This window comes from Protopterus annectens, chromosome 1.part1 (assembly GCF_019279795.1).
Source record: "Protopterus annectens isolate FY-2018-M chromosome 1.part1, PAN1.0, whole genome shotgun sequence".
Lineage (NCBI taxonomy): Eukaryota > Metazoa > Chordata > Ceratodontiformes > Protopteridae > Protopterus > Protopterus annectens.
In genome coordinates, this window is record NC_056726.1 from 772,301,147 (window position 1) to 772,319,821 (window position 18,675).

Sequence of the window (18,675 nt, forward strand, 5' to 3'; positions counted from 1 at the left end):
TATCCCTGAATCCAAAAGACAGAAAACAAGGTTATGACACAGTTATCATCACTTGCACAGGGTGTTGTGTGTGTGTGTGTGTGGGGGGGGGGAGTAGGAAGCCTAGGTTAGGTTGACACAAAAGGTAAATGACTGCATATGAGTAAGAAAGAGAAACAGATAGACATTTGGATAAAGTAACAAATAGCCACTGAGACAGAATGAGCTTTAAGCCTCATGACTGAACCATGCAACTCTTGCGTGTGTCTGTATGGACCCTCCAGGTGAAATTGGTGTGTGAGTGTCTGCAAGAACTCAGGTAAGCTCTGTGCTAGCTCTACATCTTGGTATGTTGGACAAGTGTGAGCCATGTATGGTAGAGAATGCATTTCATAGGTTCATAGGTAGGTAATAGGCTATTGGCCCTAAGGCCTATATAAGTCTAGCCAAAAAGGTACCCTGGCTTTCACCACACAAGAAAATTATTTTCCTGTGCCTCTGTTGAGCAGAGCCACAGAAGTGACTCTTTTTGTTACATGATTTTTTTCCTCGGTAAGTGACCCACTATAAGATCTCTGCAAACTTCCAAATTAAATTCTTCTCCTTTTCACAATTTTCCTTTAATGACAAGGCTATTTACACTCACTCTTGCCCATAAAATGCTACATTAAAAGTCTTTTGCAGAAATGCGTAAAATTCCTTGTTTACATTTTCCTAGATGTTACATTTGCTTCCAAAGGTCTGCAATGTTTCAACTCCATCTGTGTAAAAGAGCCTTTTTTCACAAATGTCCAAAGCTCCTCAAAAAGTCACTTATTTAATGGAAATTGAAATGTGGTCAGTGAAATCTACACTAATTATAAAAAATCCAGAGGATATTTACCCCAGATAATCCAAGGTCTCCCAAGCATTCCATACTCCTTCATTTTGATGATGTATAACAGCATAAGGATAGTATGAAACAAATTATTTCTCCCCCTTGGTAAGTTGTAGCAGTGTCCCTGATGGATAAGCTGATAGTGAGGAGGATTAATGCTACTCTGATAGATGCAAAACAAATTCTCATTAAAGGTATCTGGTTTATTGGGCATCTGTATAAAATGTTGAGAAATAAAAATCTTGCCATCAGGATATTTTGGGTGAGGAGGTAGCATAGAATCAAGATATGTGCTGTCATACCTGCCCATGAGAACTGGCTCTGCCAGGAGATCCACTGGCATGTCCATGCCCATGCCCATGGTCAGATGCATTGCTGCTACCTGAATGTGTCTGAAGTCTGATGGATGAGTTCGCCTCATGAGGATGCCCAGGGCAATGACCCTATGGTCTGCCACATCTAGGTGTAGACAGCTCAATCACTGATGGATCATTGGAAGTAGTGCCACTATGTGACCATGACTGGGCATGGCAATGTCGGCTAACATCAAATGATGTGACTGACCTATGCCCATGTGGATGCCATCCCCCTCCCAGCAGATGTTCCATCACAGACACTGCCTGTACTGTGTCATTCATCCAAAATCAGCAACACAGTGGAGGCAGTCACATGTCAGCCTGTGCCACATCAACAACCCTAAGCATTTCTCTGGAGAACCTATTAGAACTTGCCTACGCCTCTGTGACGGCCTTAAAATTACTTTGAGTGGCACAGGAAGGCACACCTGGATCATGTGGAGGATGAACATGAGGCCTCCTTCGAGCCCCCTAAAAACTCTCCTGTGCTGCAGCTCACCCACACTTTGGGTAGAGCTGAGGTCATCAGGTACTGAAGCCGCAGTAACCACACTACCCTGATTGACTGTCTTACCCTCCATCTGTCCAATATCTGAGAGCTCACTGGAATGGGTTGGTATAGGCCTATTGGCTGAGTCCAATGAGATTCAACCTCTGCATGCCCCTGACTCTGCCTCTGTTTGGCCACCATCATCACCAGAGTTTGCGGATACTCTGACATTTGGTTGTAGTAGTCCTGCACTTGTACTTTCAGGATCACCTGTTATAATAAGCAACAAACACAGGAAATAAATTAATACCTATACTACCATAGTCCAATATATGCTAACAAACTAATAGTGGTGCTACTTTTACAGACAGTACAGTGATACACACAACAATCCTGACACCCACATCACGAAATAAATATTTCTTTGTATTGACATAAAAATGTTTGGCTTACCATGTGCACATTATTTTAGGGCTCCTATGGAGGATGGGCCTGGAAGAAGTTAAGCAAAAGGTAAGGATATCATCATTGCAGTGAACAGTGACACAGTGGGTTAAAACATTTTGCCCTTTATATGCCCATTAATGGTACTTTTAACTAGAACGTGGATAACAAGTCCACCCCAAGCCCATGTGTAATCAACCAGAATGTGTTGTTTACTGTATCAATCTGCAACTACCCCTCCCAAAAATTATGTTAAACAGAACTTAAGTATTGCTGCCAATATTTTACTATACAAGAAGTATTTAACAATTGAAATAGGTAAGCCTACTTGGAAGCTCCTCCTGGGACATACTTGCCCTCCCTAAAAGAGCAGCACCAACATCAATGACATGCTGTTGTGCACTTTCCAGTGAGCTGTCTCGATCCCTGACAGTGGACAGGAACTCTTCATTTATTGTCAGTTGCGGCTTTATAGCAGCCCCCCCCCCCAGTTGCCATATTTTCATGAGCCACGGCAGCTGCTTTCCTCTGGGCCAATGAAATCATATCAGTGGTGCTATGGCGCACATGATCATATGTCCTCCTCTGGTCATCTGCTATGTTCACATCAGCCACTATCTGCTGCCAAATTTGCATTCTGACAGATATATTCCTATGTCCCCTCTCAAGTAGAAAGGTACCATGTTGCCTATATGCTTCCACAATGACTTATATCTCAGGGTCATTGAAGGGGGGTTGCAGGGATAGGGACACCTGGGTGCCATAGTCCTTGGTGACATAAAACACAAAAGAAGGATACCACCTATAAATATTACATGCATTAAAGCCCTGCTTATATGTAACACACAAAAGGTAATATCTCAGTATTATCCAATTGAGAAACTTAAAGCAGTCAAGATATTCAAATATAAAAAAATGTGGCTGTAACATATTACAATCAAACACAAGGCAAGATTGGATCCAAAACAAGGACAGTAATAAAAGCAAATTTTGTTTGTGCGAGTACAGAAATGGAACTTGGCTCCCCCACCCAAAACAACAGGCAAACAACACATTTTGCTAAATAACCATCAATAAACTGCTAAAAGTTTTATCAAATAAACTGTCCCTGAAGCATGTGTACACATTTACCACAGAACATTCAATTTTATGCAATTGCCTGTCATGCCTATCTGTAGCCAGCATTCCCCTAGAGGTGTTTATGGGCCACAGTAGAAGACTAATGCCCCTGCCATTGACAGTATAGGGCATTTACAGGTTTACAATAGTAACAATGGAAGAGTGTAAAGAGGCAAACAGTTGTAATATTAGCACTTGTGGTGACATTTAATAAGGCTGTGCATCTGAGAAAGCAAAATTCCCTGACAAACATACCTATGCCATTGGTACACTTCTAATAAATGCATACAGATAAAATATCATTTAATAATGCATGCACACACACACACACACACACACACACACACACACACACACACACACACATATATATATATATATATATATATATATATGTATACACACACACACACATATATATATATGTGTGTGTGTGTGTGTGTGTGTGTGTGTGTGTATATATATATATATATATATATATCTATATATATATCTATATATATATATATATATATATATATATATGTGTGTGTGTGTGTGTGTGTGTGTGTATCACAGATCAGCTTTTTAGTGAATTTTAGCATTACAGTTGAAAAAAATCAAGATCAGTAGTCTTCTATGCAAATATACCCCAAAGTAATATCTTCTTCTTTGTTATCCACATAAACAAGTTTCTACACCTCCAGGTTCCCTTAATACACAGTTCCCTTTTTGTAGTGTAGCTTCAGGATTGTGAGCATGGTGAATATGCAAATGAAGTGTGAATTCATTAGTATTGCTGAATTGCAAATACTTGGCTCCATGTATCAGATGTAATTATAGTGGCAACACCTCCTCAATGTTTGTTGCAAATGGATTGTAACTGTGAATGATTAGTGGTAGGAGAAAGAAAAATGCAACAACTGTTCAGACTCCCTTACCTACAGCGGGTATGTCAGCCAGGTTAGATTTAAAGTGTATAACTATTTGTATAAAGGTTTTAAATGTAAATAAGCAGCACACATTTAACAGTTTCTGTTCAGTAACATCCAACCTCCCCTTCATTTCTTGACAACAGTAGATTATTGCCATTTAATATCCTCACACATTTTAAGGCCAATAACACAGAATGTGTTACAGACAGTATGTCTTAGATTACTGGTCAGATAAGACATAAATGAGCAACAAACACAGAGAGATAAGACAGCTGCATGTATGCAAGCAATAGTCAAAAATGAGTGTGTGATCACTCAGTGCACTACATCTGAAATTAATACACATAGAAACAACTGTCATATGTTTTGTTAATACTGTGGATGATGTTGCAGTTGCTTGTAGGCACAATGATTTTTCATTCTCTGCTGCAAAGTTTGTGTCTGTGGCAAAACTGGGATACGACACCCTTATTGTGTTTTGAAGGTACATTGGAGTGAGAATTCAAATCCAGACTGGTGTGAAAATATTTTCAAGTGTACCAACATAAATTTTTATAGTGTTGTTGATTTAATAGATTTTTTCTTCCTTTCTCATAATTTTCCCTTTTTCTATTTTTTTTTAAGGCCAGCATTTGCGCAGTGCATGGCTTAGGCAAACGGAAAACAGAGAAATACAATGAATATCATGTTTAGTTATGCTTATCTTGTTTGCATGATACTTAGCAGTATGCAAACCTGAACTAGTGGCCCACACAGGAAGCAGACAGAACACCTGCAGACAGGGCATAAACAGTCTACACTTTGTTGCAGTTTTTGCTTTCCATCGTGAAAAACTGCTAAGCAACGTTGAGTGGGGGTTAGCAACCTTCCCCAACACCTGCAGCCATCAAAGACCTGCAGGCATGAAGCAGTCAACAATTTCAAAAAGATATGTTCTATTAATTCTGTTGGGCAATGTGCAAACACAGTAAGCAGAGTTGTGTGGTGGTTAACACACAGAAGCTTAGAATGAATAGGGAATTGCACAACTGTTATTTAACTATTCCTGTGGCAGGAGGTGTTAAGTGTAGAACTTTAATACAGATGGTCTTTGGTTCTAATACAGGAAGTGCAACATATTTTTACTGTTGTGACAGTTCAGTTTATACTAATGACCAAGAATATATCCAAATGTTACTTCAATGGCAACAGGTGTAAGTGTAGGTCTGGCATATACATGGTCCAGAGTTCTAATACAGGAAATTCCAGACATTTTTACTACTTTTTCATTTCACATTAGATTAAATATCACTTATAACACTTTATACATAATTATATGTATTGGAGCTGATATGAATAAATATGGATGAAGGATAAGACACCCTTACTGTGCTTTGAAGGTTCAGCTTTATGACTGACATTAACTGCCTCCTATGTTTCTATAAGTATAATTCTACTATCTGCACTTGGATGGCCTTCACACTTAAATAAGACACATACGCAAATGAATGTATATACAAGGACCTTGTCAGGTCACACACATACATGGTTAACACCTTAATCTGTGATCTATATTTATAAATGATTCATGACTATGTATAAGAAGCACTGCTTTTGTGGCAGAAATGGAAAATCACCACTGTGGAAGAAAATTTTTTGTCCCTTATGCATTAGTTTGAATCCCACTCTGTAAAAATCAATTTATCAGTGTATAAAACCAAACAACCAATGCATGTCAGCAAGTTAAATCACCTAACACTTACAGTAGTGGACACCTGTCAAACTAATGCCAAGTGTCAGAATAACCATCCAATTTCAAAAATTACACTGTTTGGCACTGTTGCTCTCCACGTAACATCACACAAACCTTGTTGGCATCATTTCGCAGATTTGGACACTGCCAGTAAATGTGATAACAGGAATATTGGGAAATCATTACTTATATTGCAGTGCTTTGGGATTAGACATTCCTGGTGCTAAGGGGGGATTTGAACAATTTAGGGTGCAGAGGTGGGGTATTCAGGAGTCCAGAATATTTATTTGACACCTGGTAAAGCACCATAGTCAAAGGCTTCTGCAGGGGGACTATTCTGACTCCCAATGCAAGAAGGATACACTCAATGAGTGGTTGGATGAGCGTCAGACTAGCAACAACCCACAGTTATGTAAGTAAGCTAATAAAGAGAATTTATAATACATAGAAAGCTAAGTATAGGCAAGACTGGTATGCATAATACTATACTGTTTTTTTTTCTTTTCACAGCTAATTCTGAAATAGTAGCAAATAGGCAAACCCATGTGAATCGCATGAAGAGACTGAGGGAAGCAAGTGGTACATATGAAGCACAAGAGAAGTATTATTGTAGCTTTAAAAGTGAAAGAAAAATGTTTTTCTTTTCTGTACCGTAGTAGCAAAGTAAGTATACATATCCTAACTGTAAAAGCAAGTATGCATGCATAAGGCTATAGCACAAACCAACTTTAGGAGTCAAGTGTAAGACTGTAGTCAGAGGTTGCGGGTTCAAATAACACAAGTAACAACTTTACAATTCTACTATTCTTTAATAATATTACATAAATTAAATTCTATACAAGTGATATAAATGCTCTGCTGTTAAATGTAAGCTGTATAATTGGACCAAGTATATGTGCAGTATCTGCAAATTACAAGGATTAGTTTGAGCAATCCATAATTATAGTTTGTATTTGTTAGTAAGAACACTTAAACATAAACATTCATATAAAATAGTTGTACTATTGTGATAATGCAACAAATTTTATCTCTTTTTTTTCTCTCACCCCAGCCCTTATCTCTTTTTTCTTATTTTCTGTTGTATCATTAGAATGTCTCCATGTCATCCATCTGTAAAAAAATACTAAATGTTTCACAGCACAGCAAAGTAGGTCAACCCAGTGGCTCAGACTGCCCCCACCCCCAAGCTCCGTCATTGATGCCCAGCACATCTGAGACCCAACCTGGCAGTACTGCTTCTGCTGCCCCTGCACTACCTGCACCCCAGTAGATGGTGCTGTGGTACCATCTGAGAGTACTGGCAGAGGTGGGGATTTCATGACCTGCCAGGAGATGCCAGAGTTGGTGTGTAGGGTAATGCACAGCACCATTGGTGTACACCTACAACAGATGGAGAGGCTGCTCTCCCTCATGGACTGTAGGAGGAGAAGACATCAAATACTCCAGCAGTTAGTGGAGTAAAGGGACAGAGATGACAGTCCTGTGAGTGAAAACTAGATTCTCACTGTCCCCATGTTTGATGGATATAGGCTTGTGTTGTCCCCTCCCTCACCCCAGTCATGGCATCCCCCAACCTTTTGTGTCTCTCACTATCCCTGTGTCTTGTCTTGTTTGTCCTGTTTGTTTACATTTGCTTCCTCATCTACCTAACTTACCTGACCCAGAAATGCCAACATCCTTTACCCAGCATTCCTCTTTTACTAAAATAAAAATATAAAGGCACCTGTTCCACAAAAATAAAATATTGCATCATACACAGCTCTCCATTTCGTTTATCCTTGACACACTTGATTTGGTCTAATTGGCTATAAAACATGAATTTATTGTTTTCACCCTCTTTGTGGAGGTGACAGCCCAAATTCAGATAATACTCTCTACATATTTTTATTTTACAGTGCTGAAGAAATGGATAGCTATGGCTCTTTCCTACCTTCTTCCTGCACATTTCTCTATTGCTTTCCCTTTGTTCTTCCCTCTGTTTGCCCCCACTCCCATTTCTCCACTTTCCAATCTACCCTATCTTATCAAATAGTATCTGCTGAAAATTGGCTCATTCCAAGTCGGACTTTCCCAGTAAAGAAATTTTAAATAAAATAAATAAAATAAAAATAAACCTCCCACAATGCTACGTCCATGTGTATTACATTTTTTATATGTCCTCAAAGAGGTCATTGGGGGCATGCATGATGACAACACTATCATCCTGTGGAACTTGACCAGGACAAGGCATTTGACATAAATCCACACTGACTTCAACACTGTCAGATGTGGCCATAAACACCTATATCATCAAGTGGGTAGACCACTGGATCTAATATGTGGCATCTAAATATGTTGAAATATGTCAAGTGGCCTATATCTTGGTTCCAGTTATCAGGTTCTTACATCAAGGCTGTCTGCTAGACCCTTACTTGTCCATTATTTAACTCAGCCATCAAGAATGACATAGCTATCCTGTGTCTAAACAGCTGTTTGAAGGACTACAGATTGTGAGCAATCATTGATTCCAGCTGTGATATTAGTATAATACAGACAGTATCAATGCACACCAAAGATTGCTGCCACAGCCATGACAACATGAGATTAAATAAAAACATGGGAGGATTTGTTACATTATGAAATCAAATGCTCAACCCAAGGATAATATAGACATCACACCCTATAAGCAGACCAATTGGTATGTGACATGTGTCCTGGGGTAGATGGTATGTGGAATGTCCAACAGCATATGCCCACAGTGGTGACTGTGTCATGCAGCTATATCCCATGGGACTGCCACTAATTAAATGTGACATTTGGCCAATACCCCACCGGACTGCCAACAATAAATGTGATGTCCCTTACTATCCTGGGTCAGTAACGAAGGAGCTTCAGTCCTCACTACTGACTCTAATATAAGACAGTCACTTAAACAGGGATAATATTTCACAATTATCCCCTAAGAGCACAACAAGAACACACTCAATAATCTGGGACTGGACTGTATACTTCTGTCCACCCCTAATGTAACTCCTTATTACATACTTCAGAGCAAGGTGCCTCAGTTTAAGACGTCTGATGCACTCACACTGAAATTACATTTAAATTTCATACATACAAACACTTATGGGAAAGGCTGACACAGATTTCCAGCTGTATCCTTTCCTCAAAATAATATGGTAGAAACAGTATCATCTATCAGTACAATGTTACTAAAATTCAAAACATTGATTTGAAAGTCTAATTTCTCTCTTTTGACCCTTCTGTCCACCTTTGTTCTTGAATTGCTTGTTGTTCGACCATTTTGGGGTTTTCTTGTTCCCTGCAATGTCCACTAAAAAAGGACCAGGGACATTGTTGGAAGAGGTCATAGAAATAGAAGGAACAAAAGTTTATGTGACTCTAGTCCTTGTGTTCTTTTGCCCGACTTCAGAAACAAGAGCCTGGGACCCTTGAGACACATTAGTGGAAGTCATATTAACTGATGTGTTGGTCAAACTCTGTTTAATTTTGTCTTGACTATCTTAAAAAATCTTAACAGGACAGACTGTGTTAGCAGCATATGCTGCAAGGTCTCTCTTGAGTCTACCTTGCTTTCGGTTAACAGAAGCTCTATGCCTACTAACCTTGGCTAGAATGCCATGGTAAAAGATAGAAAAATTAGAAAAAACTTTGAATGTTCTAACTTTAACATCCAGTGCCTCCATTTCTGTTCTTAACTTTTCCAATTCAACCTTGTAGTGTTGAACAAGCATACGCGTAAAGGAGAGCCAAGTACTGTTAGCTCAACCAATTGATTGTATAATGGGTCACCGTGTTGCACACTGTTGGGAAATTTGTAGAATCTCAACCCTAAAGGTACGTGGCCTAAATTAATATTTTCTTCCAAATAAAATATTTCCAACTGTAAAGAGACAGTCTTTATAGCTAACTTTTCCAATGAAAAGACATTCTTTTTGGTGAGTTCTCTTTCATGGGTATCCACTGACTGCGACTTTTCAGAAACTTCTCAGCACTAACTGAAACAACTGACTGACAATATAGTCCAGGTTAACAGTCTCATCACTCCTATTTTTAAAAAATAACAGTCAGCAGTTTGAAAAAGTTTTTTTCCTATCAGTCAGCTGTTCAAAAAAATCACCTAACAACCAGGAATGTTGTAATGACATTGCCTACTGTTCAGCTGATTCTCCACAGTTTCTACTTTAGAATCTCCATCACAAACATGTGCAGTTAGAAATGTATCAAAATACTGACAGATTCTTTAAACATTCTGTTTAAACAGGGAAATACTCTACATTTAAAAAACGTACCTACATTTTCACAATTAGACATGCTGGCATACAATAATAGTTAATCTGAGAATATACACAAATCTCCTGCCAGACATGCTAACACAGATGACAGTGTTTTCGTTTTCTTCACAGTGACTATTTCCATGTATGTAACACAACTTCTGAACATCTGCAGGACATCGACATCAAAGGCCATAATACTTCCATAGGTCACAGCCTTCAGCACAAGAATAACTGAATACAATGCACCCTTCTTCATGTACCTCCCTATACATCTTCAAGTGAACTGAAGTGTACCACCTTTGACACACATTTATTGGCCATACCTAGGTATTCTTTTTCTTACATAAACATTACTGTCTGATGCTGTGGAGCCCCCATCAAGGTGTTATACCAGATGCATGTGATACCTGTTCCAATGATGCGCACAGTACATACATAGCTGTTTGACAACATTGATGGCATAGGTTATTCATGAATGTGTGGATTGTGCTATATATGTATATGCCATGCACACCAGTCAACTAACCTACATGGATCATAATGTCACATAGAGGTATAGCAGTGTCTCTCCTAACACCTTCAGTAGATGTTACAGTGTCAGGATGGTGTGATTGATTATCCTCATAGATTGTTGACGTTATAATTACAAGTGTGCTCATGCAGAACCATCTATGATCACTCAGAACCACATATGTTATGTCAGAGACATGGGATTACTTGTGGTATTATTATGATATTGTCCATGTTTATGTATACTTATTTTACTGGTGTCTATGAGCCTGTAACTGTGTCCCACTTGTTGGAGACCTCTGCTGATGTAGTCATATTCAGGCAAATTAGTTTACACAGCTTCACAATATACACCCAAACCCAGTTGCATATAACATCTCTAATAGATGTCTTCTCCATATTTCATGTCAGGATGTCTTATTTCACAAAGACATCTTCTCCATTGTTACATCACCTTGTCTGACAGTCACATAATATATATTTTCACTGTGCAGTTTGTACTGTATCATGTCAATATGTGATTAGTGTTCCTTCTACAACTGTCTTATATTCACATGCTGTCATTTGCTGTACATTACGATGTTTCACCTGTCCTCTTTCCCTGTGTTCATTCCTACAATTCATCTGTGTGTCATTGTTCAATACACACACTTCCCCTGAGTGTTTATTTTACATAGCCATCCATGTCCCCTTACAGATCATTTACACAACATTTGTACAGAATACCTGGAATGGGATTCCACAGTACACTATCTTGTACTATGTTTGGACCATATAAATTGCTATATGATAAACCCTGGTAATCATTGTGGCATTCCATGCAATCCTGCTAACCTAGTGTGCTCTAAGTTAAACAAGTTTACTATCTGTGTTGATTTACATGGTTTCCTGGCTGGCAACACTGTCAGGAAACTATGCTTGTTTAATTTGAAACTCAGTGCATGACATGAATATGCTGCCACTGACCATGCAAACACGTAAACTCCATGTAGGCTTTGTGAAAAGCCTACACAGAGTTTATCAAATCCTATCTCATGTCTCATGATGATGTTCCTCTTTACTACAGTCAGTTCCTTCCCTTCAAACATAACTACTGTGGGTTACAAGAACCAAGAATTTATATATGCACACACACACACACACACACACACACACACAAACATCATATATAGCCAATTGTATGACTATATAACTCAGCTGCTTGAGAACAACTAAATTAATACATTCATAAATAATGGGCAAGAAATGTATTTCAACTCACTGATGTCAAAGACCATACAGTGGATCTCATTGAAACCACCCTCTACCCTTTCAAACTATTAGATCAAATGACAGACAAAGACCCATAAATCATGAACGGATATTTAAATGTTTCTCTTATATACTTAGCAAGTTGCTAGAAAAAACGTTTTGCATTAGCAAGCCTTTTCTGAAGGCTACAAAGTCTGAGATGTATGCCTGTCATTATTCAATGACTGCAGTCTTTAACATCTTACAAGAAAGCCACAGAGTTTACAAAGAATCAACAAAAACTACTTATCAGCTTCTTTGCTCAAGAATTCTGGACAAAGCCAAAAATAATCAGGGGACAAAGGCACAAATTTAAAATTCCATTTTCTTCTATTTCCTAACCAACTAAACTCACTATATAATGTATCCCTTTTCAAGGAAAACCCAGGAGAAGTGTTTGAGTGGCTTGCTCAAAATCACAGAATAGTCAAATTAAGGTGGAAAGATTCAAACACTGTACTTTTGACTACAGGAAGGAGTTTGTTAGTAGTTCAGAGCATAACTAATTTTATATCCCCCCCAAAAAAAACAGAACTGTTTCTGAATATTCTACAACACTGAGATGTATTTTTCAGGTTCTATCAGGTACAAAATAATGTCATCTGCAAATAATGCCAATGTTTTTTGAACATCATACCAAGTATATCCTTGAATTTCTGAGTCCCTTATTTTCTTTGCCAGTGGTTCTAAATATAACACAAATAAAGACGAAAGAAGACATCCCTGCCAGATTCCTCGGTTCAGACACAACTTAGAGAGGAACCCTCCAACTTTGATCTTTGCTTCTGATCCCTCATATATCCTTTTATTTAACCATATTATTGCATCAGGAAATGCAAATGCTTTAATTGCCCTACTCATAAAATCCCATCTTACTCTGTTGAATGTTTTCTCTGCAACAAGACCTACCAATAACAGTAGTATTTTTTAACATTCTGCTTCCCTCTGAATCATCATTGTTCTGTTAATGTTGTCAGATGTTCGCCTTCCAGCCACAAAATCCCATTAGTCTATCCCCAGGATTCACTAATCCTCCGTTTAAGACTAATCCGTGTAAGACTAGATTAGTCTTACACTGAAACGCCAGTCTAAGAGTAAGACGGCAGCGAGCCATGCATATTAAAGAGGGCACGCTGCCTCAACTCTAAGGCTAACATAGAGCATGCACGAGTGCAGGGGGTGTGTCAGACTGCTGAGCAGTCCAAAAATCCACGCCCCTGCAAGTCTCTCAATCGGGAAATGTCAACCTACATGAGCAAGTCCACTCAAATGTGTACATACCCAACACTACACTCCCCCACATTCTAAACCCCTGTACAATTATAAAATGTAAAACTTTTATTTTTTTTTTTAATTATTCCCGATATAGCTGCCCGTATGTGCGCGTGTTTGTGTGGGGTTGCCCATTGCTTAGCTACAGTTTAGACATCGAAGAAGATAATGAGAAACTTATATGCAAATTAAGCAAAATAGCGATAGCATAGTGGTAGAGCCTTTGCACAAAAAGGAGGCATTCCCGGTTCGAGTCCCACCACTCCCCTTTCTATTTTCTGTTGGAAATCTGTATATAAAAATAATTCCTGACATTTATCATTTAAATTTTAGTAAAAAGCATTGAAATGGCCTATGTAGTGGTGAATAAATTTTATATATACATATAAGAAGGTGAAATGGTTATGCATACTGATGGATGCATAAGTAACGTATCTTAAGCAATGTGAAGCACTGCTAAGCAAAGTTTACCAGTATTAAGCATATTTAAATGTAATGGGTCGTAGCTGAGCACTGCGTTAACTAGCGCAATAGTTTTGCGTGGAGCTGTGCATCGTGCAAATGAGCGCAAACAGAAAATTTTTGCACGTAGCTGCGCACCACTCTAACCAGCGCAACATCAGGCAACATTGGGCAACATAGAGCAATGTCAGGCAACATAGAGCAACATCTGGCAACATAGAGTAACGTAGAGCAACGTCGAGCAAAGTTGAGCAAAGTCATTAAAACACAGCCACACCTCCTAGCCGGTCTGGCCAGTAGTAAAATAAAAAGCAATGACAGGCCTCGAACCCGGGATACTGTGCACCATAATAACAGTACTGAGCCACTAAGCCATGACAGCTTTTCATAAGCATGCACTTTCAACACGCACATACATATCAATGGAAGTTTACCCATTGCTAAGCAGGTGTACCTTCAGCTGAATTTTTTCAAAACTGGCAAATCACAAATAAGTGCAGGAAATGATGCATATTTAAGCTCCATAGGTGGGAATACTTGCCATAACTGGTTGTAGCTCCCATCTGCAGGCAGCAGTTGCTCTACGTAGGAATGTATGGATCATGCTATCCCAAATAAAACCAAGACTCTCTCCTCCAAAAACAGGAGACCGGTCTGGTGGACCTCGGCCATAAATAAGGTATACAACAGAAGGAGGAAGCTACTACATGACGGAGCAAAATCCCAAAAAGAGAAGGCATCTCTGATCAGTATTAGCAAGAAACTTCGATCCCTCATAAAATCATCAAAGGCCAGTTTCGAAAGAAAAATTGCCCTAGACACTAAAGATAATCACAAGGCCTTCTTTAGTTATGTCAGGAACATGGGCAGAAACTCCCAAATGTCCTCTGAATTGTTGCATAACGGTGCAAAATATACTGAACCTACAGACATAGCCAACATCCTGGCAGACAGATTCAGCGCAAACTCCCCCCCCTTCCCCCCAAAGGAGCAAATGCCTATCCCAACTGAATGTAACCGCACTGACATCACAGATGCACAGGTGAAAGCTGCCCTCTCCAAAGCAAAAAACACAGCATCTATGGGACCGGACAGTGTCCCAGGCTGTGTCTTACACGAGCTCCAAGAAGAACTGAACCCTCACATTAAGTCACTGTTCAAACTTAGCCTTACTACAGGATATGTACCCAAAGAATGGCGTACAGCTACAGTGGTCCCACTCCACAAAGGTGGTGCCACAACGGACCCTGGAAACTATCGCCCCATAAGCCTGACTAGTCTGGTCTGTAAAGCTATAGAGCATCTTATCATGGAACTCATAAACAAAGACATTGGGAGCCTCCAGACACTGGACGCTACCCAATTCATCTTTCTTAAGGGCAGATCTTGCCTCTTAAACCTAGTTGCTTTCTTTCAAACAGTTACCAAAGCCATAGATGAGGGCAAGGTAGTCCGCACAGCCTACCTGGACCTCACAAAAGCCTTTGACACAATACCCCACTCGGGCATCATAAATAAGCTTACCAGCTTAAATATCAACCCCTATATCACAAGATGGGTTGCAAACTGGCTCAGAGATAGAACCCACATGGTCAGAATCGCAGGTGCCATGTCTGAATCCAAACCAGTTACAAGTGGCGTCCCACAGGGCTCAGTTCTGGGACCTCTCTTGTTCGGTATATACTTCTCTGAGGTTCAGGCTAACATGGGGGGATTATGAATGACAAAGTTTGCAGATGACTGCAAACTGGGGGCCATAATTGAATCTCCAGCTGACACAAGCATCCTCCAAAAGGGTCTCACAGAGACGGATGCTTGGTGCCAGAGCCACGGCTTGAAGCTAAATGCTAAAAAGTACATAGTCATCCCCTTTGGGAAAAACAAGGTGCCCACAAATTACCACAGAGGTGGTAATCCATTAAGTACAGAAGAAGTAATTAGAGATTTGGGGACCAACGTAGATAGTAATCTTTCCTTTGATAATCACGTTGCCAAAGTGGTTAGAAAGACCTTCTATATAGCCCACCTTATCACAAAAGGGTTTGCATATAGATCAAGAGAGGTCATTGTGCCCCTCTACTCATCACTCATCAGGCCCCTAATTGAATACAATGTACCTTACCCGACACCTGCAGTAACTGGAGAGACCCCAAAAGTACCTCACCAAGAGGATCATGGGCTACAAGCAGATGTCCTATGCAGCTCGACTAAAGAAACTGCAGCTCTACTCGGTTGCTTACCGCCTACTCAGAGGTGATCTATGCCTGACGTACAAAGCCATCTCAAACCCAGAATTAATGGACATGCTCCACCTCAAAAAATCCAAGTCCCTTAGAGCTACATGCTCCAGGGACCTAAACCTCAGCACAAAAATAAATAGGACATGCTGGAGGGACAGATTCATTTCCCAGAGGCTCCCCTCACTCTAGAATAGAATTCCAATTCATGTTAGACATAGCCCCTCGCTGACCCTCTTCAAGGAAAATCTGGACGCGTGGATGGGAAATCGCAAATTCATCCCTGGGATCTCTTCTGTGTCCCTGCTAGACAGAGGCACAGTAAACTAATCTTAATAGGGTACCTTCTGTGACCTACTTTACAAAGGCACAGTAGGCTAATCTAATAGGGAGGCGGAAGCCAAATACACTCTGGCTAGGCTTATAAATGCTCTAGGGCAGATAGCCTAGTATCTACCTATAAACCTATGAACCAATGGCCAGTGCTGGAGAGGCCTCTCATTTTCGAGCGCAACGTTGGGGCATTGAGGAGTCAAAAGTAATGGTTTGGCTCCTTGTCCATAATCATGAGGATAGACTCCTGCGGGGCCAGTACCAGGGCACCCAATACAAAGCGGAAGCCTGGGACCATCTAGCTCATGAACTCACCAGTGCCACAGGTGTCCCTCGGACTGGTGAGCAGGTCAGACACCACTACGCAGACTTGAAGAGACGCAAGGCAGTTCAACTGGACCAGTGTATCCAGGAGGCCCGTGAGATGGAAAATGCCCCACTACTGAGTAAGTAGCTATGGAATTAAGTATGTAAGAATTGCTATTCTAGTGTATACTATGGATAGGTATGTCTCAATATCACTTCATTTACTTCACAGCTGCAGGTGTCCGTGCTGCGAATCAGCAAGCCTATGCAGATAGGCTGCTAAGGCTGTGCCACCAGGCAGGTAAGTAATTATTCTGCTTGTACTGTTATGTAAAATAAATGAAAGAGCCTGAATAAAGTGTTTTAACACAATAAATAAAGGTATAATAATTCTCTAATAATTATTCTGCATGTACTGTTATATAAAATAAATGAGAGAGCCTCTAGAAAAGTGTTTTAAGTCTTTAATAAAGGTATAATTCCTGGAGTGTGTCTATGTCATTTTCTTTGATATGTTGTTGTATTCTTGCATTATAGAAATAGTACTGTTGTATTAAGCGCTATTAACACACAGTTGGGTAGGCCCATATAAAGTGGATGAAGGGAGTGCCAGTAGCTTTTAAGCATATTTACAGTCCTCAACTGTTGGTGCATGCCCAGCATGTACAGGTTAATCTGGCACATGAGTAGCTTGGTATTGTGTTCCCCAGAAATGTCATTGTGCTGGCAGAAATGTAGGGAGCTATTAACATATAACTGATAATTTCACCTAAACATATCTAGATAAGTATAGGAAAGTAGAGCTGTCAGTGTACCATCTCAGCAGTAGTGTGTCTGAGCAACTCACAAAATATGTAGCAGTAACATCTGCATCATAGGTTCATAGGTTCATAGGTTGGTACTAGGCTATCAGCCCTAGGGCCTATACAAGCCTAGCCATAACAATTCCCTGGCTATTTCTTCCCACATTATTTACTTTCCTGGACCCCTGTCTAGCAGGGCGACTGACGTGATCCCTGGGGTGAATTTCCTTTCTCCCATCCTAAACATCCCGGACAGTTTGTATGTCAGATACAGCCCATGTATACAAAGATCTAGCAAAACCCATTTCACGATTTAAGGACAATTGGGTAGTGTAATAATACATGTAGGGGACATATAAATGCTGTTAATAGCAATGTAGTGTAAACTAGAAGGATATATAAGTTGTTAATGGAGCTATCATTTTCCACCCTATTGTATGTGCATAAAAAATGCAATTCCACACCTCAATGGGTATATCTAATCTCAAAACATTTGTTGGGACATATGTCCTATTGGTTTATAAATATCTGCATTTATTTTGATGCATGTGCCCTGTTCAAATACCACAATATTGGTGGCCTGTTGCCATCAATTAAATCTGCATGCTCTTGTAATGTCCACTGTTCTATATATGCATGTGTCATGCTTGCTGTTCAACTGTTGGAACTCTGGTGTGTTGGGTTAATGGGAATAATTCTGCATGCTGTTATAACTAATTGGGAATGCTGTTGACTGTTATTAACCCACATTTTCATTAAATCCTCCTAAACATAGAACATATGGGAAGGCCAGTCCCAGCGGACCCACCTGTCCCACCTCAGCTGGCGATGGCACCTGGCACCAGCAGGTCCGATGCCCAGTCTGGGACCTCCTCCTCCATTGGCCCTGTGCCACATTTGGGTGGAAGCACTGCAAGGGATGGGGCTCATCCCCCCCGTGCAAGCATGGGTGGAGGAGGGCCACCTATCACCCTCACGAATGGTCTGGGCTGTGGTGCGTAGGGAGATTGAGCGTTCTGTCTCTGATCCTCTATGCCAGCTTGAGGCATGAGTGGCGTGACTCACGGGTGAGCCTGCCCCTCCTACGCAGCCCCCAGCACAGCCACCCTCTGGGCTGTGAAGGTGCAGTGGTGAATGCCCATGGATGGGGATCTCAGTTCCACTGTTGCCATCTGTGGGCTCATGGGCTTGCAATTTCCAAACATCCTTCCCCATCAATGGTGTTCACCCACCACATGTGTCATATTCCGCCCCTGTATGCATTTTGTTTGTCT